Consider the following 26,821-nt stretch of genomic DNA (forward strand, 5'->3'; position numbering starts at 1 on the left):
CACATGTGCCCAGGACAGCAGCAATTTGAGCTAGGGGTGGAGCTAGGGGTGGAGCCACTCCTGCCCTGCTTTGCCCCAGGCTCAGGTGTCTGCTTTGCCCATGTGGTGGCAATAGACATGTTGGGGCTAGCTGGGACACAAGGGTGCTGAAAGTGGGGAGCTGTGTGGCTAGGTGGTAGGCAGGAGTTCGCCTCCTCCTGGCTGGGCTGACCAGATACAATTTACATTTGTGGTCAGCATCTACATGCACGTTTAATTGAAGTTAATTACTCTGGTGAAAGATAGTACTGTCCCTGACTACTATTTTACTGCAGTGTAAATTAGTTTATGAAGGCCTAATAGCATTGTATGTGTAGATGGTAATGCTTTACTCTGCAGCTATTTAGCTGATTCCTCAGTAAAGCACACATGGAGATGTGGTCTGTGAGTTTCTAAAGCTGATTTTAAAAGCTTTAAAAATTTGGGTCAGATTCTTGAATCATAAATCATAGGGTGAGATGGAACCTTCAAGGTCATTATTTTAACCCTTAACACAGCTACGAGATACACGGTTTCTAAAGCCTCCCAGAAAGATGCCTATTCTACCCCTTGTTGAAAGATGCCTATTCTACCCTGCCCCTCCAAAGGATATTCTACAACTTCTCTGGGTAGCTTTTTCCACTGACCTATTGCTCTGTTAGGAAGATTTGGTTTTTGGTTTTTTTTTCCCTTAAGATTTAATCTAAATCTGCTTTGCTGAGTTTTACTTATTACCTCATGTCCTGCCCTATGGCAAAGGAAGCAGTTGTTCTCCCTCTTCTTTATGGCAGCCTTTCAAGAAAAACTTAGCGTCACTCTATAAAAAGTGACATTACCTTTGGCCCTGTTTTTTTGTCTTTTGTTTCCTTGCAGTTGTCCATTGAGGCATCCTACCAGACTGACTCTAAGACCCTTTCTATGAGACAGTCTCAGGTTCCATTTTTTTTAAACAAAACATTTTCTGACTTTTCTGCAATTTGTGTGAGAAGCATAGAACTCCCTATTTCAATGCACTTTGAAGACACTTAAGTGTCAAATCACTCAGCTATCTGGTTTACTTTTTTGTTTTCATCTTGGTTTTTATTCTCAGTAACATGGTTACATATGGGCTGATTGTATGCCAAGATGTAAGTATCAGATGGTTGGCCAGAAGTCTGGCACATGCAGGAATTAGTTTATTAGGCCAGATTTCCAACTGGGAAAATGAATCTTTAGTAAATGGGTGATTGTGGAATTCACAAAAATTACTATTGGACAAGATGAGATGGTGTCTTTCCCCACACAAGGTAGTACCTTACACTTTATGTATTTCCTTGGAAGGCAGTGGGACATTTTGTGGAATATGTGAATCATCATGAGTAGGAGTGTTGATATCTGGGTATTAAAAAGCACTGGATCCATGAGGATAAATGGGGTATAAATATTTAAAATATTTCTAGTATATTCCACTTTCTGGTATTAATTCAGTGTCATAGAATCATAGTACCTAGAGCCCAACTGAAATAAAGACCCCATTTCAGTAGGCACTGTCCCGATGCATTGAGCTACTGTCAGTGCAGAAGGATTTATAATACAAATCCAATTATCTTCTTCTATGGTAATCCCTCATAGTCAAGGATAATTGCCTCCAAAGATTGTCTTGTTTGTAGGCCCCAAAAAAGCTGACAAGACTAATCCAGGATCAACAGACTCTGCTGCAACTCAGTTATGTGTTTCCATGTAGTGGGGTGGCTCCAGATTCTGGACTTTGCTCAGTGACAAGCTATTTCTGCTACTCCCTCTTTTCTATCTCCTGTTGTTATCTATGACTTCAAAGTACTGAGATCCTTGCAACAGACTCTTCCTCCATTTGGGGCAGTCCTGAATTGTCTCTCACGATAGATGTCAATGTTGGATATTTTCAAGTTGGCCTTGAAGACATCCTTGAAGTGTTTTTTTTCTGCCCTGCTCTTGAGCATACACCTTGGTTGAGCTGGGAGAATAAAACTTGCTTTGGGAGTCTGGAGTTGGAGATCTGGATGATGTGACTGGCCCAGTGAAACACAAGGCCCCAAGGTCACAGTGGGTCAAGGGCGGTATTGGAATGAACAGGCAGGATTCGCGGCGAGGAGTCTGAGTGGTACGCGGAGACGTGCAGTTTCAAAGTAAATTGGATTTATTAACTTACGCTTCTGTAGCGTAGGTGAAGATGCTTGCTTCTGTTACAGTTGCTTCAACTAGAGAACGAATACAAACAACAGAGGGGTCTGTTGGCCCACGGGGTTCACGAGTGAGCCCTTGCTTTCTACCCCAGAGGATAGGTGCAGCTGCCCACTCGCTAGTCCCAGGGCTGGTCAACAGCTCATAGGTGGGACAAACCAACAACAAGACTGTAACGCGATGAAACGAAGTACATGATGTGACGCCAGTCCAAAGTCAACAAACGGATAGTCGAAGAACAGTGTTGAGGTCGGATGCCGAGGTAATGAGGTAAGTCCATAGCCAGTGGTCGGTATCAGGTCAGGATGATCGATATCAATGTCGGTAGCTGGTGCCAGAATCAGTCAAGTAGCCAAAAGAATCAATCAGTATGAACACGAGTTGGAACAGTCTGCAAAAACTACAGCTGGGAGGAGACCAATAGGCCAGAAGGCCTGGCTGGGGAACCGTCCCTGTAAGGACAGCCTCTGTTCCCAGCTCCGATCTCTCCTGGTGAGACAGTCCCTGACAAGTCAGCCTCTGTTCACCAGTTGAGAGGGTCTCCCCCTGAGGGAGGGGCCTCACAAGTTTTTATAGCAGCCTTGTAGCCAATCAGGCTGACGTTCTGGTGGAAATTTCTGGACAGATTACCTCATGCTGTTAATGTGACTGAGCATGAGTGTGCTGGGAAAGTAGGTCAGCTGTGACTGACAGGCTGTCAGGTCATGCAGGGGGCATGTGCTGGGCATGCCTTGGAATTTTCCATACACTGAGCAGTCTGCGCATGTCAGTGGCAACTCCCTGTGTTGTCAGCATACAATCACAAATTTTTCTCTGACACTTGGTTGAGCTGGGAGAGTAAAACTTGCTTTGGGAGTCTGGAGTTGGAGATCTGGATGATGTGACTGGACCAGTGAAACTGATGTCAGATGATCATTACCTCAATGCTCATGGTGTTTGTTTTTGAGAAGATGCTAATGTTAGGGCATCTTTCTTTCCACTGGATTTGAAGCATCTTCCTCAAGCAGAACTGATGGTACCTCTCCAGCAACATGAGGTGTCTCCTATATGTTGTCCACATCTCAGTTCCATACACTTAGGTGGGAATGACAACTGCTTGATAAACCATGAATTTTTTTCAGATCTGATGCTGCAATCTTCAAACACCCATTTCCTCAGGCATTCAAAAGCTGCACTTGCAAATTTGAGGTAATGTTGGATTTTGTTAGTCAGCCTTCTGCGAGAGGTGGCTTCTAAGCTACAGGAAATATTCAATATTTTCTAGAATTTTACTGTAAATATGAATTACTGAAGTTGGGCACTGCTCATTAATAGCTTGTTGATGGGGGACCTTAGTCTTCTGAATGTTAAGCATCAGTCCCATTTTCTTGTATACCTCAGTAAAGGTGTTCATTAAGGTCTGCTTCTGAATGAACACAGACTACAGCATCATCAGTGTACTGGAGCTTGATGATGGAGGTCAGGATGATCTTGGTTTTGGTTTGGCATTGGCTGAGATTAAACAACTACCATCCATTAGGTAGTTTAGCTTCACCCCAACTGAAAGGTTGGTGGTGGTCAGATGTCGCCTTGTGTTAAGGAAAACCAAGAAGAGTATTGGGGCAATGATGCAGCTTTGCTTAACTCATGTCTTAATCTCAAAGGAATCTCTGATAGATCCATTACTGAGAACCACCACCTGTATACTGTTGTGGAGCAGGTGAAGAATGGTGACAAATTTTGGTGGGCATCTGTATCTTAAAAGGAGCCTCCACAGCACTTCTCAGTTGGCAGAGTCAAAGGCTTTTGTGAGGTCAAAGGCCATATAGAGAGGTTTATGTTGTTCTTGGCATTTTCCTGCAGCTGGTGAGTTGAGAATATCATGTTAGTTGTGCCTCTTGATGCCCTAAACCCAAACTGAGATTCCAACAGCAGTTCTCAGCAAGTGGAAAGAAACAATTCAGGAGGGTTCTCACAATGATCTTTCCGGTGGTGGATAGCGAAGAAATCCCTCTGTAATTTCCATAGTCAGACTTATCTCCTTTCTTGAAGATTGTCACAGTCATGGCATCCTTGAGGTGATCTGGGATTTCCTCACTGTTCCAGCTCTGTAAGATGATGGCATGGAGCTGTGATGTGAGCTTCTCCCCCTCCCCCCCATCACATTTGAACGTTTTAGCAGGGATTCCATCAGCTCCAGATGACTTGTGTAACACAAATTGCCCTCAAGGGTGCCTGTGATGTCTTCTGGTAGCCACTCAGCCTTTGTTTCTCACTGGCTTTTAAGCATCCGTCTCTTCTGCTCTCCTGCCATGCCTTGATGTTAACATGTATTTAGAAATTGGAGGTTGCTCTAGGAATCCTTGAGTGATATCATTTGCTCATGAGCCATAATCTGCCTGCTCATCAGTTTAAGGACAATTTCATGGCCTCTTTACCTATCCTTTTGTCCATGTCCATGCCTCACAGATGTTACCAAGCAATTAATTATTTTAAATGAGTTCCATGGAGCCTCAGCCCTAATCTCAATAAATCTATTGGGCCCTTGGCACTGGTCCACATTGCTCTCCCAGTCCCTCCCTGTGCCCTGGATTCTCTAGCCTCATCCATCTCAGCCTCTCTCTGGTCTTGGGCTCCCTAGCCTCTTCTCTGCCCTGCTTATGGGCTCTGACCTTACTCCCAGGCTTCTGGTCCTGCTCCTGGGACTTTTGGAACCTCCTCCTCCACATATTCCCCCCAAACCATCAGTTGCTGGGATCCCCACCTCCCCTTGGCTCCACCCTAAATTGTTGGTGTTTCCCAAACCCTAAGGCTGTATTACCCACAGGATTTCTTGTTGTTCATCAGAAGTGTCACTCCAGGAGCTCCTCTTATGTGAGCCCCGAAAATGCATTCAAAATGATCCTTCCAATGAACATTGATGACTCCCCTTTTCTGAAGAGGGCTGCTCAGTTACAGTTATAGCTGCTGAATTGCACCCCTACCTCATATAAGTGCTAGACAACCTTCTTGTAACTTCTGCCTTTGTGACAGTTAATGACTACGATTGTTTGTGACAATTATATTCTCTAGACCATAAATTTCCTAGTTCTAATTTCTGCCACCTGGAAGCCTATGAGTCCTGGGTTTCCTGGCCTCAGGGCAGTCCACATGGGGTTCACACGGACTTCAAGTCTTTCAGGGAAGAATGAACAGCCAAGAAATCAGGCAAGTTTCAAAGCCTGCCTGGCAGAACCCTACTTATGTCCCATTGGAAATGTCACTGAAGCTTACATGTTCTGAAGAAATGTTTCACTTGCACCAAATTGGTATTTTGTAATGGAAATAAAAATACATTAATTTTTTTCTGATGAACTCTACAAGAGTGTGTGTGTGTGTGTGTGTTTGTGTGGGCAGGAGCGACTGTCCAGAAAAGAGCATACACTTTTACCTGCTGCTTCCTCTACAGTCTCTGCACATGCTTTTTTTGTATCCCTGAAGCTGGGGATGAAAGGGTGGGAAACCTGGTGTGCTGACTTTTCTCTCAGCTTTCCTTCTCTTTTTTGAATCTTTTCTCCTCTGTACTGAGAACTGTGAGCAGACAATATCTACATTTACTTCCCCAGTTTGATCACTGTACATTGACAGCACAAGTGCATCAGGTTACTATTAATGCTGTTTATATTGCTTTTGGCTGTGATTTCCTCAGGAAAAAAATAATCAGACTAAAAGGTCCAGTGTAAGTTACACTGTTATGAGTTGCTTGATTATAGTATTAAAGATTGCATACCACTCATTCAGTCCAGGTTTCACATGGGTCTTTTAGTTATGTTACAATGGGCAAAGTCAGTCTGAGATGTGGAATAGGAATCCTGCTGAGTGACTGTCCACCTCTGGCATTGGGAGGAGGCAGGGGAGAGACAGCCAACAGCTCTGTTTTATCATCAGTTACTACAAGAATGTACTTGTAATGGAAAAGCCACTGGAAAGTAAAGTGCTTTTTTAGAATGGTGTTTTTGCCACCTTGTTGAAACTTGACCTTGGGCCCTGATGGCCAATGTACTTCAGTCTGGAGACCTGGGGTACATCAGATATTTTTATGGGGGTTTCATCTTCTACTTAAAAAGATTTAGATAATTATCCTAAAGGGAACTTTAACACATTCCAGTTTAACCAAATGTTCTTGTTATTCTCAATTTTCTTTTTTCTTGTGGATATAACAGGTTTGGGGCTTATTGACCAAACTCCCCTAAAAAATAAATTAATTTCAGGCCAACCTGCTGTATGACTTCAGGCAAGTCATTTCCCTTCACTGTGCCTGCTTCCTTTACTCTGCTTCATGCACATTCTTTCACAATATCTGATGAAATGAGCTTCAGCTCATGAAAGCTTGTGCTCTATTATATATACACACATATGCATACATGCATACGTCTGTCTGGCCAGCCAACTGCCCAGCCAGCCATCCATCCTTTAGTTAGTCTGTTATGTGCAAATCTACCCTGCCTTTAACCTGTTTCCTGTCCTAGAGACTGTCTCTTACTACATGTATATACGTGACCCTGTTCCCACTTAGGGCCAATTAGATACTACATTACTGATAGCACAGCTTCTTTAACTTTGATGGAAATAAAATGAGATTACTTGCAAACTCTCAAAACAAAACAAAACAAAGGCATCATATTATGGTCCAGTATTTTAAGTTATCATTTTAATAATGGAATAGAATGTACGGTCTAAGTCCTATTTTACTATACATGTTAAACAGCACATATTCAACTGTGTAGCTGAAGTTTTGGTACTTACACATGGTTTGGGATTCTGTTTCTCCATGTGCACACTCTTTGCAGAAGTAAAATGCAAGAGGAACAAGACTCTCCCCCTCATCTTTTAGCCTATAGCTTAGTACATAGGCTATATGGTAGTCAATTGCTCTCCATGTTCACTGAGGGCAGAACAAAAGAAAATTGTCTTAATTTGCAGCAAAAGAAACAGACGTGAGAAGATCTTCCTAATTAAATGGTTAATGGCAGCTGAAACAGGCTATAGAGGAAGGTAGTGGGAACCGCTTTCCTTGATGTTTCTAAATAACATCCTTCAGGAATTATCTAGGTATGCTTGATCCTGCCACAGTGTGAGGAGCTTGCGCTATGTGATAATGTGAGACATACTTCAATGATTCAGTGAGAAGGCAATGGCACCACATCAGTTTCCATTTCTAATATTTCATTTTGGCATTTTTAACATCCTGGTCCTTTGTCAGTCATGGTTTTAAATAGGAGCAGGACGGGGCATGCAGAGCCAGCTGCCTCCCTCCTGAGGCTCCCCTGCCACCTGGCTTTAAGCCCAGAAATTCAGATGTGACCCTAGAAGCCACTCAGCTGGGTGGACAGATGGGGCTCTGAGTAGGGGCCTCATGCCATGACCCCATAGCCAACCCACTGCGGCCTGGTTTTGGGCTACGGCCCGGTGGTTGGGAACCTCTTGTCTAGTTCACTCAGAATCCTAGCCCTGTCCTTCAGCATATTTACCACTATCCCTATCTTGGTGTCATCTGCAAACTTGAAGAGGGTGCGCTATATGCCATCTTCCAGGTCATTGATGAAGACATTGAACAACACTGACCCCAGGGGCACTCCACTTGATACCAGCTGCCAGCTATTGATTACCCTCTAAGCCCAATGCTCCAGCTAGTTTTCTATCCACCTTATAGTCCATTCATCTTTTGTATTTTATTTCAGTGGGTACCAAAAAGAATCAACAAGAGAGAGCACAAAAGTGGAGGTGATCCTTCTTATTGGACTGACACCATATAAAATGAATGAATGGGGAGTCCATCGGTGTTAGAACAGTACCTAATATTTGGCTCTTTCATTGAAAGAGGCAGCAGAGAGGTAACCCAAAGTTTTCAGGCCTTTTAAATTAGATCAGTCCCATTGTACTTGAACCCTAATGACCCCAGACTTATTAAAGTACCTTCTTTTAGCCCCCTTGTGCCCAGCTTCTTTTCCTTAAATTGTAGGAACTTTTTGCACAACAGGAAGACACTATATTAAGAAGAGTAATTACTAAACATGACATCTTCAATGCAGTATTTCCCCCCTTCTCCATCTTCAGTCCTTCATTAAGGATTAAAGTTGGTATCCTTAGCATACAGTCATCCATGTAGTGATGCAGAGGGAAACAGTATAACCTACTTGCAATCCCAATTCTGGGCATGTGCTGGGCATCACTTAGCAGAAAGTGGATAGGGCCTGGCAGGGGAAGTGATTGGTTAGGCTAGCTAGTCAAGGGCTTCTTTGGATCATAAACAATAAGGCCTTACTGTTCACTGCCATCACCAAGGCTTGCCTTCTATAAGATGGAAAAGACCATCAATGTAAGTGGAAATGTTGTTCTGTAGCCTGCCTTGTGAGAACTTGCTGGTGTGCAGCATATGGTTTATAGTCTTCCTGAAGCCCTCCACTGACTATGGAAAAAGAGGGCCAGAAAGTCATAGCCTACCGACAATGGAGAAGTATGGAACCAGGAGGGGGCAGCTTTGACTTCTCAGCATGAGCAGTGAATATGGAGATGATAGTAGTGGAGAGCAAGAACTTCCCTACATGTTTTGGCAGCTAATTGTCCCTCTTTGGGACCATTTTTTTCCTCCCATTTTTCTTGTAGCATGTTACACACCAGCATTCACTATGACCGTGTGTAACAAGTGGGCATCCCGGGGCCAGTCTCAATATAGACCCACCCACACGTTTCTGGATGAGCCACTTTTCCACCTCACCTGCCATGCCTCGATGTTCTGATTATCTGATGTTAATCAGGTGGGAGGTTGCATTTTACCTTCCCTGGTGACAAGGGCCTCTGTACATGCTCCAACCTCCCCTTGATGTGTTCCATGCCTCACAGATGTTTCCTGGTTTAACACCTGGGCTCATCATCATCTTTACATATACTGGGCTCCCAGTCCCATCCCTGAGCCTACTAGCCCCATCCTTTAGCTCCAGGCCACGTCCTCAAGCCCAATCCCCAGGCTACAAGCCTGCCCCATCCTTGGACTCCAAGCCCCATCCCCAGACATCCACTGCTCTCTCTATCTCTGGGCCCTGGGCCCTCTTGCTATGGGCTCCAAGTCCCTCACAATATGGACTAGGACTCCAAGCCCCATCCCTCTATGGAGCCTATCACCCAGCTCCCCTATATGCCCCAGGCTCTCCTGAGAGACTGGGGCTGTTGCAGGTCTCTGCACCTGGCCTGGGCCCTGCCTTAGTGTTTGCAGTGAGCTTGGGCTCCCCTGTCTCAGATCACAACCCACCAGGGATGTGGGGACTGGGGTTTTCAGGCATCCCTACTTGTCTTTCATTGGGGAGGTAACTGGTCTGCCATTTCTGGGGAGATAGCCCACCACAGGCAGCTCCACCAGAGCACCCTTCCTGGCAGGGTGCAGTTTCAGGTCATGACCAGGACCAAGGGGTCTCTTCCTTCTCCATAGCCCCAGTCCTTACCTCCAAGTGGTGCTGAGCAGCAGCTCAGCCAGTGATGACCCTCTGGCTCTTGGCAGCAGACTGCTGCCCTGCAGTTCAGGGACCCAGCCCTTATATAATCCAGCTGGACCCTGTTCCCTAATCAAGCATCAGTGCCTGATTGGGATTCTTGCCAGCTGTAGGCTACCTGGCTGCTGCCTATGCACCCTGTGCTCTTTTACACTATGCCATATTCTATTCCCCTTCCAGCTACATGAGCCACAAAATTAAGCAGACAGCCCTTCTCAGGTAGTCTTCTTACAATATGCCTATACAAGGCCAAGCACATACAAACAATTGAAGAACAAGCCATTTTACAGGCCATTCTCTCACCCCACCTTAAATCTGGTATGTTGGAACTGCTCCAGGTTTATGTACCTGGCTTGAAATTTGGAGTACTACTGTTGTACTCTATGGCACTCTTGATTCTATGTATGACACTACAATGAACAAGTAAAGAAATTAGAGCTGGGGGGGACTTAGGAAATTCAGTCCAATAAGCAAATATATTTTATGTGAAATAAACAAGACTCACTAGGCTTGAGGGAATGACTCCAGTGCAGATATAACCAATTGTAAAGGCTTTAAATAGAAGTGCTTGTTGAGGGCACAGTATGTAAATTCATCTCTCCAATGCATTTTCCTTCTACTGAGCAGGCCCTCAATCAGGCAGCTCATTAAAGTCAGTCTTAAAAATGAAAGAAAAAAAATCACTGAATGTGAAAAGTTTGGTCCACAAAAGTACTAGAATTGCTTTAAGCTCAAAAAATGGTACTGGAAGTAATTTGCCAGAGCATGAAATGTATGTCATAAGCAGAGCTAAAAGTTGAGTCCTTCCTTAAGCATTAAGCCCTGGGCCCAGTGCCATAGCAAGGGGGGGTGAGCAGGGTGACTGCCCCAGGTGCCAAAGCAAAGGGGTGCCAACAGGTGCTGCCGAGCCAGAGCAGGGCACAGGGCAGAGCTGCGAGCAGCTCACTGGCGGAGGATGGGGGAAAATAATACTCTCTGCTGCATGCACTCCTGGCCAAGCAGGGGTGTGTGTATGCCCCCCAGATCCATGTGTAAGTCGAGGGTGGGCTGTCACGGCAGGCTTTGCCCTGGGTGCCAAACTTTCTTGCCATGGCACTGTCTGGACCCTCACAGAATTTTACTTTTCAGTAATTATGACAACCTTATTTAGAGGCTGGCAAATGTGCCCTCAGCATCAGGTTTCATTGGCCTTTATTCTCTCCTCTTGTGCAAAAACCCATAAAGATAATAAATAATGTGCAAAATATGTGCAAATATGTTTTCGCCTCCAGTGCAACTTCCCCTGGGTGGCCTGCACTTACTGTAAAGCACAGCAGATGCAGGCCAGATAGAGAAGAAACATGAGTGACTAGAACCCAAGGTTCTGCCTGAGTTGGAGGTCAGAGCAGCCTCTGGAATAGCCATAAGGGCTGTTCCAACTGATGGCAGCCTCCCCTTAGTGTCTTAGGGGCTGCTTCATGGCCCAGAATGGAACTAACATTTAGCCAGAAAACAACTCCCTCTTCTGTCCTTGATATAGACCAACAGCCCCTGCCCCATGCAAGTTCTGTGAGGGTTGAACAGTGTAGCAGATGTATGACGGGGTGTTTGGCACCCTGGGCAGCAGTCGTGCATGGGGTAGTGTCAGTGGCTTTGCTGAGGCTGGGGCAGCAGCAATGCCAGACACACAACTGCTGCTCTTTTTGTACCCACCCTCCAGGGTCAGTGCCTAGTGCTGGTGCCCAGTTTGCCTCCCTTTCATTATGTTATTGCCGTGTAGGCTGCCTATACCAACTCTATGCAATCAGTGAAGTTACTGTTCTATATCCTTGCAATCACTTTCATTCTCCCTGTGTATTACTTGGGGGTGGAATCCAACCCCGCATCTCTTGTCTTTAGTTTTAGGGCAAAGAACGCAACTTCATTCCATCTCCTACTACTTGACTTATCCACTTTTTCAATGCAGCCTATGTACCAGGAAGTTTTTGCAGGAAGGAGAAGGTGGTGGCCTCACTGGTGCCAGAGGGGAAGGAGAAAAAGGAGACAGTACTGCTTCCGTAGTTCACATGGAACACACATGTTATTCTTCCCATATTTGCTTTTTCCTTTACCACTCAAAAGGGGACAGGTTAGGGGACTTTAGGGGAAAAATTCTCTACCTCATCACATCCTAGGTGGTTACTTGCATTGAGCCTCCCCGACCTTATTCCTGGAGTGCCTTGGGAATAAGGATTTCAAATACAAGTAACAGTTACATCTGTTTAGAAAGGTGTGAAAGGGGGAAGGGAGGAGAGAAACTAAAATTACACTCTGCAAACAGAGAAAAGAGGGGTATGCAAGATTGTAGCCACTTTATCAGGACTACAAAGTATTAATAAGCAATTTACAAGCCATAAGAAATACAGCTCCATGGTACTGTACAATACTACCAAAAGCTGGTAGTACTTTTCCTAGTTAACCATTACAAGCAAAAGCAAAGACTTATAAAGAATAAAAGATATAGAATAACAAGAAGTGTTAGCCCACCATCTGTCCTCCCACACTACTTCTGTAATTTAACAGATCGTCTGGAGCTTAAAAGTAAACTAATAACTATGACATATGGATGCAAGCTTCTTTGAGCCAATGTTCACTGATCAGAAAACTGTAGGTTGTTAATGCATATAAGTGTACATTTTAATGTCTGTGTGAATGACCAGGAAAATAATGTATGGCTTTATCTGTTTTCTGTTGCACATAAATACACTCACACTTAAGGCACCAGAACAAATCCAAATCCCTAGCAGCAGGTGCTGTCTTCTTCAGATTAAGGCCTTACATTTTTTATAAGATGTTTAAATGTAATGTTTAAATGCAGGAAGTTGTCTCCTTGTTGTACATCTTCAGTTATTGGCCTTTTCAATTTAAGGATTGGCTAGGAATAGTAAAGGCTATTCAGATAACTTTCTTTAGAGTGGCAATGCCTCAGACATGCTATTAACCCTCTGCATGTCTACCTAACACACACACACACACACACACACACACACACACAGTATATCCAAAGGCATGCAGGGGATTAATATATATCTATATCTATAGATACAGACCAACAGCCCCGTCTATAATAGATCTATATACAATATTAATCCCCTGTATGTCTTTGTATGTACCTGTATCTATAGATACCTATATATATCTTTTCAAAAGGCAGCTAACCACTAGAAGAGCAGTTGTATTCTCTAGCCTGTCAGTCAGATGAATGCATATAAACATGTGCTTGTATTTTACCTGGAGTGCAGAGCCAGGTATGATTAAGTTTCTATTTCCATTGTACAAGGCCCTTGTCAGTAGGTTATAATATTCTCAAAAGATCACCTTACAGGTTGAATTTTTGTATGCCTGCTAGAAAGCAAAATCTTATGGAAGCTTTGAGCAAAAATGGTCCAGCAAAAATTAGAAGAGAACTAAGTAGTCATCTTCAGTGTTATACATTTCGTATTTTATCTAACAATGTTAGTGTCTTATAGTTCTAAGCAAAAACTTGCAATCTGACAGTCACATACACCCTAATTCAACCAAACATTTAATCATGGGCTTCATTGTAGCCCCGTTCATTTAAGCATATAAGTAAATGCCTATATCCAACTGCGGTCAAAGGTTTTTAAGCACGTGCTTAGAGATAGACATGTGCCTTGCTGAATAATAATAAACTTCTGAATTTAGGCCCCAATCCCTAGTTATAGGGGACATTTTCTCCCCTTTTTTCTGACTTGGCCATGTTCAAAATGTACTTCATTCCTGTGCATTGGCTTCCACTGTGGAATAATAAGGTTTCACTCTCATTCTTCCAATATTTTCCTGGTATTATGCATATATTATAACAGTGAAATTTAACATTCAGTAAATGACCTCTTAGTTTTCTATGTATGTGGGTAAAAAACTTTAATGAAACTTCCCTTTTAACAGATTATAATTTATGTAGGTGAGCATGGAACAAGGCAGTAGCTAGAAGGAATGTTTCATTTAACAAGATATGTTAAGGTGTTTATAATTTCTTGATTTCAGAAATATTAAGGTTAGATGAGACCATTAGCTCTTTTAGCCTGACCTCCTGTGTGTAACAGTCAATATATTTTACTGAGTTAACATTAAATGGAACCCATATTTTAGTTAAAAAAAAGCATCTCCATTTTCAAAAAGCTATAACATATGCTACAAGCAAAGAACAGAAGAGTCCAAGGCACCATTAACACTTCTGCAATGACATGGAAGCTGGAAACAGATGCCTTTGGTGGAGCAGGGCCACAAATGCAAAGGGGCTTATGGGGAAATTCCCTGCAAAGAGGTTCCCCCGCATACTGCATGGTGTACAGGTTTGCAAGTGAGGAGCCTTTGCTTACAGACATGCACCTAAAGCCCCATGTGTTTCTATCATGAGTGTCAGTATCCCATACTTATAAGATGGATATAATCTCAGAACCCTGGGGTCCTATGAGAATAAAACTTATTAGAGGCTGACTGATGCTAAGGTACTAACATGTTGAGGAATGCACACAAGACTAGAAAGGTTGAGCTGGTGGCTCAAAACGGCTACTCAGTGCTGAATGCATTCTGGTTGTTTCTATAGTTTGTATTACTGTAGAATGAATTGCTCCCACCAAAGAGGCTTGCACATGGAAGATAAAAGTGTTTATTGAATCTCAAATAGTGCTTAAAATTTTGCATTTTATGAGGAGCAACTCCTTCTGCTCTCTGTCAAATTGGTCTACACAGAACACTATTGTGCAGTGGTGCTCAACTTTTTTGGCCCTGTGGGCCAGATGAGTGGGGCATGGCTGGTCCCTGGGCTGGGTCAAGCCCCAAGAGCCAGAATCAGGCCCCGGGTCCCAGCACTGCTTCCTCCCTTTCCCCAATTGCCAGGATCAGGCCCTGGGGCCCAGCACTCTCTCATCTTCTTATGCCAGGATTGGTTCCTGGGAGCCTGGCACTCCCCCTCCCACCTCAGTGTTCGGGGACTAGGCCCTGGACCCTTGCACTTCCCCCAACCCCCGCAAGCCAGGATTGAGCCCTGGGGCCTGGTGCTGCAATCGTCCAGACCTCTGTGCTGGGATTGGGTACTCATTCCAATGAGCAGGGCCTGGGGCTCCTCATGGGTCCATAAATTTGAGAGAGAGTTAACATTAAATGGAACCACATATTTTAGTTTTAAAAAAAGGATCTGCATCTTCAAAAAGCTATAACATATCCTACAAGCAAAGAACAGAAGAGTCCAAGGCACTCACCACCAAATTTCTGGATCCATGTGGAGCTCCATGGGCTGGATGACATAGCACCGTGGGCTGAATCTGGTCTGCAGGCAAGAGCTGATCACCTGTGTTTTTATGGATTTATTGTACAACTTTGCACTTTCAGAAAAGCAGCAGCATATAAAAAGTATGCTATGAGTGCACAATGAAATAACTATTTAGTAATCATGTAAGACAGAAGTCACAGTTGTTTTCACCACCTTAACTCTGCTTATTCTAAGATAGTCATCAGTGAATATGTTTGGGGAGGCAGAGATTGAATATTTAAATAAGAACAAACCTTGACTGAGCAACTCATTCACTAACCACTCTCCAACCTTTACCCGAAATAAGTCAGGGGTCCTTGAAGAAAAATGTAGGCATATATTAATTATAATATTAATTAAGAATAACATGAAGCTTTTATCCTAAGAACACACCTAAAGGGGTCAAGGTAAATCTGCAGAGAAATGTCTGATGTTAGCATTTTTTGATTGTGTGCTTTACTATGCAACCTAAATATTCTTTTATGTGGCCATATGTATAAGATCTATATAATATGTTATCTTCATACACTCAGAATTAAGTCTTAAGTATCCTACCCCATAACATTTCCTTCCACATGCAATTTCACAGTACCACAACAGAAATATACATGGCTACCTACGTTGCTTTCTGATGTATACAGCAGATATTCTGAAAGATCCGAAAACTCATAAGCTATTAAAAAAGATTCCCTTTACTTAACTCAATATATTTGGGCAGTTGGCTATTTCTACACTAATTTTTAGTTTTAGAGACTGGGTACACAAGGAGTTAAGGATCTACAAATAAACACAGGGCAGCACCTAAAGAACAGCATTCTGAAATCTGATATATAAAAAATGGGCATAGTATCAAATTTAATCACATTTGTATTCACATGTTGTTGAGAGCAGACACTGATTTACGATCTATCAACAGTCACCAGATTTTGTGACTGCTTTATATACATATGAATGGATGGACGGATGGATGGATAGATAAACAGACAGTGAAATTATGTTGCAAATTACATGGCACCAGACACATTTATAAAAGATACCTCGTCTAACTGATATCAAAAATACTGCAGATTTTTGCCAGAGCAGATCTCTAGGAAGCTTTCACTTTATAATATGGGAAGCTTAAAGAAACCTTTTACTCTTCAGCATTCAAATAGAACTTCTTTAAAACTAGGACTTAGCAATTCCTGTTTGGATACAATATAGTCTATAGACTACTGAAGATTGGATGTTGGAAGAGTTAGTGCGGTTTTATGTTATGCTAATATGCATTAAGGCATCACACAAAAATATCACATCAAAATATGCCTCCTTCTAAGAAATATACAGAAGTCAGCAATGGACATTATAATGGGAAGACCTCCTTTCACCACTGAGGGCTGTTCACCTTTAATACAGCCAATCTGGGCTAGATGTCTTAAAGATCCAGACCCCCTTTTCTTCCACTCTTCATAATGCAGTCAGGGGCTTCCCATTACATTCTGCATTGTGTACACAGAGTTCTTTTGAAAATCTTGCATGTAATTTCTCAGTTTCTGAGTTTCACCATCTGTTAACAGGGAAAAAAGAGGGGAGGGAGGAAGAGATATGAGATAATGAATGTCCATAGACTTATAACATACAATATTGCTCTGAATTAATCTGGAACTACATAATTAAAACTAATTTCTGCAACCATTATAGCACCAATGGCTGTTTATAGATGTTACATTTTTGTAGGTTTAATCTGGACTACAGCTGTCACTATATACACATGGACATCTGTAGTTTACGTTTTAGGCACTCTAAACTGTATTACTTAACATATATATAGGCATTGCTTTTAGTAAAAATCATCCTTAGGAAGTCAGGTAAAAACTGCAAATATCAATCCCCTCAAAGGAAACTCATTTGGGTTTTTGCAACAAAAGAGAGGCTCTCAGGAACAAAGTAACACCTTTATAAGTCAAACTAACAGCACCTCACCCTGACTAAGTGTCAGTATCCTGACTAAGCCCCCAACCCTGCCCAGTTACATGGGTTACTGCTCTGTGAAGAAGGGGGGAAACTCCTTTGATCATCTATTAACCCTTAATTTGATTTGAAATGTGATATGAACTGGGTGTGTCTACAAGTGCGCATTTACGGCACAGTAACCAAAATTACTATGTAGTGCAGGTATGCATCTACACATGAATGCCCATACTGCACAGTAAATATGGTGACTTATGTGTACTTGAGCGTATATTTCTTATCTATATCATGCAGGTATCAAACTTACACCCAATTAGTTACTGCTCAGTAGCAAATATGTAGACAGGTTGCCACACAGTAACCCAGGTAGCCTCCTTGCTCAGTTTGCCCAACTACTAAGGGGCTGGCCTGAGCCCATCCCCAGGGCTCCTGGCTGGCTGCCTCTCCTGGCTTCAACTTGGGACATACCCACCAAGTGTTGGCAGCTGGCTCTGGCTTCAGATTGGAACTAAAGTTAGTCCCAAGTGTGGGCAGCCATTTGGCCAGAGGCTGGAGCTCCCCACACTGGCCACAAGGGCATGTGGCAGGCTGCATGTGTAGATGCCAGCCTATTTCTGCTTACTGCATAGTAACTTACTGTGCAGTAAATTTAACTTGGTTTAAATGCATGTGTAGATATGCCCACTATGTGATGCAAATCAGTTAACATGGCTTAGAAAATGCTGAGCACATCTTCAAATAGTCAATGATGTCAGTGGAACTATTTACAAATGTAATTTTGTCCATGTTTCTAGGTGTTTGAGGACTAGTTCTTAAGAACAAATAAGTTTTCAATATTTTGAAGAGGACTATAGCAATGAGAAAAGCATAGTATTTCCAGTTCCAAAAAAGAGGACGCCTGTTGGGGGTGACACTTCAGTCCCCACCCACAGCCCCCTGTTCCTGCCGCTGGCCCTCACTCCTGCCCTGCAGACCCCTGGCCCCGCCAATGCCCCTCACTCTTGCCCCACAGTCCCTCTCCCCACCAGCCCATGTTGGTGTGCCCCTCAATCCCAACTTGCAGGCCCCTGCTCTCCCCAGCCCTGCTAGAGGGGGCCCCTAGTTGCCCTCATCCCAACTGGGCTGGACCACAGTGGCTCCTATTTGTGTGAGCAGTGGTGGAATGAATCAAACCCTGGCACAGGCAGGAGGGAAGAGGGGTTGGCTCCAGCACTATGCCAGGCTGCCTGGCCACAGTGCCACCTCCCCCCACTCCCCCAGGCAGCATCTCTCAGTCAGCCTGACCACACCAGCCCCTGTGCCAGTGACCGAGCCGTGCAGTTTCCCACTGCTCCACAAAGTTCCCTGCTGCCCTCAAAGGCCCCCTGACTCCTTCCCCCACTGGAGGGGCAGGCACTGCCCCCACATTCCCGCCTTGCCCTGTCCTGCCTTACCCTGGCACCCAGACAACTTCCCCCAGTGCTGGCAGACACCTGCCCTTCTCTCACACCTGTCCCCTCCACATACCCTTGCCCCTCCCCCATGACAATCCCCAAGCCTTGGCTATCCAACCCCCACTACCTACACACTTACCTCCACCCAGCTGCTAGGGCTACTCCCACTATCCTGCCAGGTGGTATGCTGGCCACGTGTGTGTGCATGCAGAGGCATGTGCACCTGCTGTTTCCAATCACCCTCTCCTTGGTCCTGCCAATGGAGTGGAGCAAAATCCCAGACATTGGTTCATATTTCAAGAAACTGCCTGGATAAAGATTGGAGGGTCCAAAAAGAGGACATGGCTGAGAAAATCTGGATGTATAGTAACTCTAAAAAAGAACACATTTTCCAAGCCACACTTTTATCTTTCTATTCATGTCTAAAAAACAAAAACTTAAGACTATTACAGTGTCCACATTTTGTTCTTCATTTTCAGAAGGCATTTTACTTTGAGGAGTCCCCTCTTCATGCTTGCAGGTACACACAGGGAAATCCCAGGCAAGATTGGAACAGGCTAGCTGCTCTGAAGCATCATGAGAGGTTGTGGAATCTCCATCCCTGGAAATTTTCAAAAGCAGACACTTGACTGGGATGACTTGGACAGATGATTCTGCCTTGAGCTGGAGTCTGGACTAGATAATCTCATAAGGTCCCTTACAGCCATTTTTTCCTATAACCCAATGATCCTATATTTTTGCACCAGTCTTTCTACTTGTGCCAGTATTTTTTCCACCAGTATCAACATCAGTTGTTCATAAGTAATTCTCCTCCGTCAATCTACTCAGATACACTGTCCTAGCATTATCAGTTCTTAAAGCTATTCTGCTTAGAAAGGTATTGCAGGGGAAGAGCACTACATCAAGACCATCAGCTGGTCAGTACATTTTTGTATTCAGCTAATTACTACCTATTTCCTCCTGTTGAAAATAAAATCTATAAACCAGGGTTAGACTAGAGAACAATATCACCTATACTGGAGTACCCAGGGTTAACTTTATGTGTACAAAGCAGTTTCCCTGTGGAGTAGACATAGAAAATAGGGCAGGAGACTGTTTGAGACATGTGATAAGCCACTGTGGGAATTCAATATGATTAAGCACGGCCAGATAGCAGAGATTCAATGTAGCGAAAAATCCGTGTAGGCTTTTTTGTATCTCTCGTGTTTCATGAATCAGTTGAAATGGAGATTATTCATTAGGAATTGCTACCTATCCTGAAATTGGATAAACGACACCTCACAAGTAAGAGATAATGCATGGACAGAGAGAAAAAAATAGCATGAACTGATTTTTGTCCATTGCTTAGGAAGACTGTTCTATAACAAGCTCACTGGAATCTCTGTATTACACACTAACTTAAAGCCCGACTGATGTGGACTGCGAAAGTGTAGGACTCGGTATTCTCCAGAACATGCTTCTCTACAACTTCTCAGAAATCTTTTCTATGACACAATATGTCCCATTTCCAGAGGTGAATCAATGTAAACCATGGGTCCTTGACCTCCTAAACCGAAGCTCTTAGTGTTACAAGTAAGGCCTACTGAAATAGCGGCATGCAAAATTATAGGCCAGTTTTGAAATTTTTGAATTTTTCCATGTACTTCATCCCTTAGCAGGTAAATACAAAAAATATAATTAAAAAGGGGGTCTTTTGTCTGTTTTTTTAAATCCAGAAATGTAATTTTAAGGCAAGGATTTAATTTTTTAAAGGCCTTCTACAGGTTTGAATTTATGAAGTTGCAACTGTTGATTCTATAGGAGTGGATAACCTCTGTCAAAAAGCCAATTTATTTTTTCCATGTGACATGATCAGGCTGAATATGAGTCATGTGATTTGTCAGCAAAAATTGCAGCTGGAGGCTTAGGAGCATCCCAGAGATCAGGAATACCACATTTACCAAACAATGGATGCTTACCATATCTCAAACCCCTATAAAAGACCGCTATTCTAAAAGCGCAGTTGCACTTTTCTGTGCTCTTTCCCACTCATCTTCCTGTAAAAGTAGAAGCTGATTTATAATCTCATCAGACCTGAGGTTTACCTGGTAGCAATTTGTATGACTTGCACACAGAGTGCTGGCATGATTTCTGAAAACCCAGTTGACCTCTCTGCACATAAAGGGGCTAACTGGAGGAATAGTAAATGTAGAAACACCAATCTTGTGTGAAGAATCTGCACACATCACTATTTTAGGCATGAACAAAGGCTCCTAAAGGCTGAAACCGTCACAGAAGTAAAAATACAACTGCCTCAATCAGCTCAGTTATCTGCTACCCTGGCTTTTCCCAGCATCTTACTACTTTCTTCTCGTGATGAATGATGAGATTTTGGTTATACTACTCTCACTTGCACACAGGCAGAACGGCGCTGTGAAAGGAAATTATTTGACTCCTGGAATTTTTTTAAACAATAAACATACTTTTAATTCTGCTCTTTGTAGTTTTCTAAGTCAATTTAGCATTTAACGTCAGGGATCAAATTGGAAGCATCGGTGTCTGGAATCGTATGTCAGGTGGCCAGCTTTTTTGTGAGGTTTGTCAGCTATCTCTATCAATATGGGGGGTGGGGAGGGCAATCCAGTGTCCTGATTCAGTAAGTCCATAGGCTGTGCTCAAATTGCCACTAGGGGTGTCCGCTGGCATCAATGATGATTGAGTTTCTGTGATTTCCAGTGGGAAGTCAGAGCAGACCCTCAAGGAATCTTGATCCCATCTCAGCACTCTGCACACTATATCTAGCACTTGGAGAAGAAGGTGATTAGGAATGGTCAGCGTGTATTTACCGGGGGCAAGTCATGCCTGATCAACCTGATTGCCTTCTATGATGAGGTGACAGGCTCTCTGGGTGAGAGGAGACTGGTGGATGTGGTGCACCTTGATTTTAGCAAAGTTTTGATATGGTCTCCCACAACATTCTCACAGGCAAGCTAAGGCTGGATGAATGGACTGTAAGGTGGATAGAAAACTGGCTGGAGCATTGGGCTTAGAGAGTAGTATCAAGGACTCAATGTCTAGTTGGCAGCCGGTATCAAGTGAAGTGCCCCAGGGGTTGGTCCTGGGGCTGGTTTTGTTCAATGTCTTCATCAATGACCTGAAAGATGGCATAGAGTGCACTCTCAGCAAATTTACAGATGACACCAAGCTGGGGGAGGAAGGGGGGGGTAGTAGATATTCTGGAGGGTAGGGCTAGGATTCTGAATGTCCTAGACAAATTAGAGGATTGGGCCAAAAGAAATCTCATGATGTTCAATGTGAACAAGTGCAAAGCCTGCACTCAGGACAGAACAGTCCCATGCACCAGTACAGGCTGGGGGCTGACTGGGTGGGCAGCAGCTCTGCAGAAAAGTACCTGGAGGTTACAGTGGACAATAAGTTGGATATGAGCCAACAGTGTGCCTTTGCTGCAAAGAAGACTAATGGCACACTGGGCTACATTCATAGGAGTATTGCCAGCAGGTCAAGGGAAGTGGTTATTCCTCTCTATTCTGCATGGGTGAGGCCACATCTGCAGTACTGTGTTTGGTTTTAGGCCCCCCACTATACAAAGGGCATGGACAAAGTGGAGAGAGTCCAGCAGAGCAAAAATGGTGAGAGGGTTGGGGCACATGACTTCTGAGGAAAGACTGAGGGAACTGGGCTTATTTAGCTTGGAGAAAAGAAGACTGAAAGGGGATTTAATGGCAGCCTTCAACTACCTGAAGTGGGGTTCAAAAGAGGATAGAACTAAACTGTTCTTAGTGGTGGCAGATGACAGAACAAGAAGCAATGGAAGTTTATGTTATATATGAGGAAAAATATTCTCACTAGTAGGGTAGTAAAACACTGGAACAGGTTACCCAGAGAGTAACCTGGTTGTGGAAGCTCTGTTCGTGGAAGTTTTCAAGACTTGCTAGACAAAACTTTGGCAGGGGTGATATAGTTGAGGATGGTCCTGCTTTGAGCAGGGGTTGGACTAGATGATCTCCAGAGGTCCCTTCGAATCCTAATTTTCTATGATTCTATTCTATAATTCTATGAAGCAGGTTGAAATGTATTCTCATGGTATGCCACCAAGCTGCTGCAAGATATGAAGGCAAGATTTCAAAGACTAAAAAAGTGGAACTAGATTCCACAGGGGACGGTGAACAAAACCCCCTAGCAACAAAGCAAAAAATCCAGAAGGAATTGGTCAGAATGTAAAATATGTCTGAAGTATGTATACAAACGTGAGACATATGGGGAACAAAGAACAAAGAAGATGAGCTGGAATCTTGTGACACACTAGGTCTCTGGCACATTGGAGCAGGCAAAAGTATGTATACAAATGGTCACAGAAGTTTAGTGAGTCAGCTCTTATGACTGGAATGCCAATGCTGAGGGTTACACTCTGTTTCAGAAAGACGAGGGAGAAAAAGTGGTGGTATTGCCTTGTATGTAAAAAATACATACACTTGTTCCCTGGTTCAGGCAGGAGGAGGTAGCAGATCAGAATGCATTTGGGTGATGATATAAGGTGAGAGATATAGCAATAATATAATGGAGGGGATTTACTATAGACCACCGAGTCAGGAAGAAGAGGTGGATTTGGAATTCTTCAAGGAAGTACAAAATTATCTAAAAGTTATGAGATTGTACTGATGGCAAACTTCCGTTTTCTGGATATCTGCTGGAAGAGTCATACATAAAATGTTGAACAAGTTGTGTGGAGTACAACTGTCTGTTTCTCTGCTTCTGTTCTCTTACAACTAGGGGATTATCTATCTTGGATCCTGCCCTGACCAATGGGGAAGAACTGGTGCCAGATGTGAAGGTGATGAGAAACATGGGAGGAAGTGATCATGATGCAATAGAATTAATGATCCTGAGATTAGGAAAGCATGAGGGGTCAGCAGAAGTAAGACACTGGATTTCAAAAAGGCAAATTTCAACTGACTTGAGATAGTAGGCTTGGTGCCATGGGAGGACAAACTGAAGGATAAAGGTGCCCAGGAGGGCTGGAAGCAGTATTGGGAACAATTTCAGAAGTTTATTGTTCTACAACAAGGGAAGCACAAAAAGAAAGGTAAAAAAACCAATGTGACTATACAAGGAGCTTCTAGGATGCTTCAGATGCAAAAGGAAAGCATACAGGCAGGTGCCAAAGGAAGTCTACCAGGAAACACTAAGAACCTGCAGGGACAAAATCAGGGAGGAAAAACTAAACAATGAACTTCATCTGGCAGGGGAAGTTAAGGACAAGACATTTTATAAACATAGTGGCCAAAAAAGAAAGGCCTAGGAAGCTGTGGGTCCACAATTAGATAGCCAGGGTGAACTCTTAACAAGATGTAAAAGAGGTGCTGCTGCTCAAGAACTACTTTGCCTCAGTCTTCATAAAAAATTGGGCTGCAACCAGACAGCCAATAAGGGTTATTTGGATAAGAAAAAGGACAAGCGGAGGGAAGACATGCAGCCAGAGAGTTTGTGATGGGCCTGAATGAATTCACGTCAGCAGGACCTGATTAACTTCATCCCAAGGTACTGAAGGAACTGACAAAGGAGCTCTCAGAGTCTTTGACAATAGAATTTACCAAGTCACAGAAGACAGGTAAGGTACCAGATTACTGTAAAAGGACCAATATTGTGCCCCTCTTTAAAAAGGCAAAAAGGAGGACCTGCAGAATTATAGACTAGTTAGCATCACCTCCATATGCAGGAAGTGACTGGAGTATAGCAAATCCATTTGCAAGTATCTGGAGAAGGAAGGGCTGATCATGAGCAGCCAGCATGGATTTACTATGAATAAATCATGCCTAAAGGCCTTGTTATACTTTATGCTGTACGCCAAACAAATGTTAATCAGCTTAGTGTTGTTCATCTTAGTGGAGCAGTCAAATCTTAAGGGGAAAATTCATCTCTGACTGTCCTTTACTTACACAGCTGTGACTTGCCACTAGCAGTGTGGTGAGCAGGGGCAGGGCTAGAAGCTAGGGCCAGGACCCACTTGCTGCTTGAATGCTGAGAGGCCCAATTCTTTTTTTCTCTGCAGCCTGCCCCCCATCCCTGCCGCTCCCTCCAGGGCTGTTGGTTAGTTGGGTGCTGCCAGAGCTCCATAAAGGATTGGGCCCAAGGGCAGTTTCCGCTGACCCCATACTCCTCTGGGTTGTGTAAGGTCTGGCTGCCACCTCCACCTGCCTGGCTCACCCAGCAGCAGCTGTGGTTGGCAGGTACCTGAAGCCCCTGAATCCCCCCTGTAGCAGCCAGAAAGCTCTGGACATGGGGTGCAGGACTCACTGCTGGGGCTGCACAGAGCAGGTGGTGAGCCTGTGCCACTCATAGCCACTTGTCAAGACTGGTAGGGGTTGGGAATCCCATCACTGTATCCCCCCAGGCTCACTGCTCCTGCTGGGCAGAGCCAGCACTGAAGCTCTTGATCTTGCTCATTCTGCTTGAACCCAGTGGTTTTGGACCATGCCCAGGGAGGACTTCCCACCCTTCTGGGTTCAGGGGACTATTGTGATTGGCGCAGCCTCCCCACCTACTCTGCGCAGCTCCAGCCTGGACAGGCAGTGCTAACCCTGTGCTCTGTGTCTGGAGCCAGCCAGCTGCTACAGGGTGGTTTCAAATGCCTGCCAAAAACAGCTGCTGCTGGGTGAGCCAGGTGCGAGGAGCCAGTGGATGGACCCTGCACAGCCTGGTGGAGCAGAGGGTCAGCAAAACTGGCCTTGGACTGCTGCACTTCAGCCACCAGTTGGCAGGTCCCTGAAGCTCCTGAACCCCTCGTAGCAGCCGGGCAGCTGGTTGCCACACGGGGCCAAGTAGAAATGTTTCCCCTTTCTGCTGCTAAATGTGTCAGATCTGTTTTTTGGGGTATTTTTGTTTTTGTTTTTTAACATTCTTCAGAATCACTGTATATTGGCTGGAGACATGCTAGGGATTTTGTTTGGGGTGGGCCAATACTCCTGCTGAGAGGAGAGTCTGGAGGTTCCTGGCTGGAGGGTTTTATTCCACTGCTCAGGGTCAGACCAATCATCACACTTCTGGTCAAGAAAGAATTTTACCCCATGGTCAGACTGGTATGGACTGTGGGGGTCTTTGCCTTCCTCTGTAGAGGGAAGCATGGTCATCTTTTTTGGATCTCTCAAGCCTGTATTAACAACCCTTGAAGCAGCAGAACATATGCTACCATTGTCCCCCTACTTTTTCTCTGGCACTTAGGATATTCTGCTTTGTGGTTGTATGATGGGTTTGCCTATGTAGTTTTAGTAATAAGTTAGACCAGGGGTTTTCAAACTTTTAAAACAAGTGTATCCTTTCTGGTGGTGGCAGCCAGATGGGGGGTGGGAGGTGCTTACACATAGGGGTGGGGGGTATTCACACATGGGGGGAGCTTGCACATGGTAGCAGCCACTGCCACGCACCACCCCACCATTGCTGCCACCCACTGCCCTGTGCCGCCACCGCACCCAACTTTCCCACTGCCAGTCACACATGCAGCTCCGTGTGCTGCTGACAGGCCTTGCACCTGGCCAATTGTGTGCCACCCATCAGCAGCATGTGGAGCTGCCAGCTGGGTAGCCCCTCATCAGCACAGAGGGGCACAGCTGCCCTCACCCCCCCAGCCCCGATCCTGGGAGGCGGTGGTGTGGGATGGTGGGCGGTGGCACAGGGTGGTGGGTGGCAGTGGCAGCCACCACATGCAAGCCCCCTCACCCCACATCCATTCACAGTGGGGTGCTGCTGCCTTCTCCTTCCCTGCTGTGCTCCATCCCCACCCACCCATGCATACCCCCTATCAATTTTCCAAGTACCCCTAGGGGTATTCGTATGCCCAGTTGACAACCCCTGGCTTAGACCAAGGGTGCTCAAGCCTGCAGGCTACACCCTGCCCTGGGTGCTGTATTATCTGGTCCACAGGTCTCCCTATGGATCTTGGGGAAGTCCCATGGTCTGTGGCCCTGTACACTAAATTGGGGACGTGGGGCAACCTGGAGCCTGATCCCAGCACATGGAGGCTGGGTCGGGCTGACATGAGGCCCTGGAACCCAATCTTGGTTGGCCAGGGGCAGCACAAGCTGCCTATGCCTCCTCTGCCCAGCTCCTACGAACCACCAGGGCCATGTCCCACCCCTGCCTGACTGGGAAATGGGGGCAGAACAGGGCTCAATTTGGCCCATGGGCTGGCCCTGTACCATCCAGCTGGCCTGCTGGGCCAAAAGTATGAGTTAGAAAATGGATTTTTATGCAATGGTTTGTACTTGAATGGTCCTGCATGCAGCAGGGGTTTAGACTAGATGATCTCCAGTGATTCCTTCCAGCCCTACTTTTCTATGATTCTGTAAGTGAAGCCCTCAGAAATAAAATGGAAAGTGGTCGTGGGACTGAGTTATTGAGGGTAGGGAAGAAAGAGAAGCACACCTTAT

General features: G+C 44.5%; 1 long non-coding RNA gene across 1 annotated transcript in view; it reads right to left on the reverse strand.

Annotated features, from left to right (window-relative positions):
- LOC109311672 overlaps positions 1-17,834 on the reverse strand; it is a 50,690-nt gene extending 32,856 nt beyond the window's left edge. The window contains exons 1-2 of the long non-coding RNA XR_002101572.1: positions 17,734-17,834; positions 16,400-16,561 (exon numbers count right to left, since the gene is read on the reverse strand). This is a non-coding gene — a long non-coding RNA (uncharacterized LOC109311672). The remainder of the gene's footprint in view (positions 1-16,399; positions 16,562-17,733) is intronic.
- Between the last annotated feature and the right edge of the window lie 8,987 nt (positions 17,835-26,821).

Source organism: Crocodylus porosus, unplaced genomic scaffold, assembly GCF_001723895.1.
Source record: "Crocodylus porosus isolate Cpor-Errol unplaced genomic scaffold, CroPor_comp1, whole genome shotgun sequence".
Classification (NCBI taxonomy): Eukaryota; Metazoa; Chordata; order Crocodylia; family Crocodylidae; genus Crocodylus; species Crocodylus porosus.